The sequence below is a fragment of the Ctenocephalides felis genome, unplaced genomic scaffold (assembly GCF_003426905.1).
Source record: "Ctenocephalides felis isolate EL2017-DRISC unplaced genomic scaffold, ASM342690v1 CF-g0.4_SCAFFOLD_01886, whole genome shotgun sequence".
Classification (NCBI taxonomy): Eukaryota; Metazoa; Arthropoda; class Insecta; order Siphonaptera; family Pulicidae; genus Ctenocephalides; species Ctenocephalides felis.
In genome coordinates, this window is record NW_020538040.1 from 166,559,271 (window position 1) to 166,560,991 (window position 1,721).

Genomic DNA, 1,721 nt, shown 5'->3' on the forward strand with positions numbered 1-1,721 from the left:
ATTTTTTACCACTTGTTTATTAATATTATTAAAATACAAAACAAAAAATTAAAAATAAAAAAGTTGAATTTGTAAAAACTGGCAGCTGATAAAGTGGTTGGTCTCAAAAAATTGGCAACTCAGTCTTGACATGATTTCAGCCCTCCTAGCCATCGGAAATGCAAAAAATAAAAAGATTATTAATCTACAATGATGTCGCAATCGCCCGAACTAGCGATGAGCAACAAATTTTTTTTTTACAAATTGGCGACTGTTTGAAAAAAAGTGTTTTTTTCCATTTTTTTTTGTTTCTCGAATTTTTTAAAAATAGTAAAAATTGGAATTTGGGGATAATCCTAGTTCAGGCTATAGTTAGGTCTATAAACAAGACTCTCTGAACATTTCAAGTGAATCGGTCGATTAAAACTCGAGAAATCGTGTCAACAGTACAGAAAAAGTCTCTTCTTAGAAAAACGCATTTAAAGTTTTGCGTGAAGCCAAACCACTATGGAGACCGAGTCAGTAAAATACCTATATCTTCGAAATTAATTCAAATTTTCAATAACCTTCTTGTTCCCATATTCTTAGATAGTTAAATTTTGAAAAAATGATATAAAAAAATCGATTTTTATGAATTTCTACACTAGAATACCCCCTTAAATTCGTAATGACGGCGAGAAGTGGTGATTAGTTTTTGGAAAAGGCAGGTTCAGCCGTTTCGAAGATACCAAGCTAAGTATGCAAAAATGGTAATTTTTGAGAGAACTAAGCATCCGATTTAAATGATTCAAAAAACTTTCTGCTTGTATTGACGAAACGAATAATTTTGGGAAAAGAAATTTTTTTTAATTTCCAAAAAAAATTTTTTTATTAAATTTTATTTTTCGATTATTTCATTGTGGTTCGGAAAGTTCCAGCAATTTCCCTTAAGGCACGATTTGCCTTAACACCACTAGTTAGATTTATTTTTTATGATTACTACATACTTCCACATACTTACACATTTATTTGAATAATGTATATATATAAATAAAATAAATAAAAAAAAATAACAATAAACAACGCTTGCCGGGACAGCTAGTATATATATATATATATTTAAAAATATCGTTAAAAGTAGCAGGCATTTTAAAACAATTGAAAAGTTCGATTATATCAGAGAATTCTAATCAATAATATTCGTTAATCAGTTGAAATATTCGTTATCAGTTGAAATATTCGTTATCAGTTGAAATATTCATTCGTTAATCAGTTGAAATATTCGTTAATCAGTTAAAATAATCGTTAAAATGAATCCGTATTTAAAAATGAGACTCATGCGCGATTTGATGAATATGCATAAAGGGACGTTGGCCGAAAAGGATTTGATTATGGCGGCACCGTCGAAGGACCTCCAGGTCTGGTTTGCAATGCTTTTTGGTCCTGACGGTACTCTGTTTGAGGATACGGTATTTGAAATGAAAATCACATTTCCTTCGGAGTATCCTATTATTCCGCCGTTCGTGAATTTGGCAACTGAGTTATTCCATCCAAACGTTGCCGACGATGGAAACTTTTACTTAGATGTTCTAACAAAAGAGTATTGGAAACCTGAGTTTGATGTTCTGCATGTCTTGAGAAGTATCCGGAACATGATAGGCCGCCCTGATTTAAAAAATGCGCTGAACTACGAGGCCGCTTTTATCTATCGTAGCGACTATAACGATTACGTGAGGAGGAACCAGAATATATCCAGACCATAG

At 32.0% G+C, this 1,721-nt stretch overlaps 1 pseudogene; it reads left to right on the forward strand.

Annotated features, from left to right (window-relative positions):
- The first annotated feature begins 1,268 nt into the window (after positions 1-1,268).
- LOC113376198 lies at positions 1,269-1,721 on the forward strand (annotated as a pseudogene).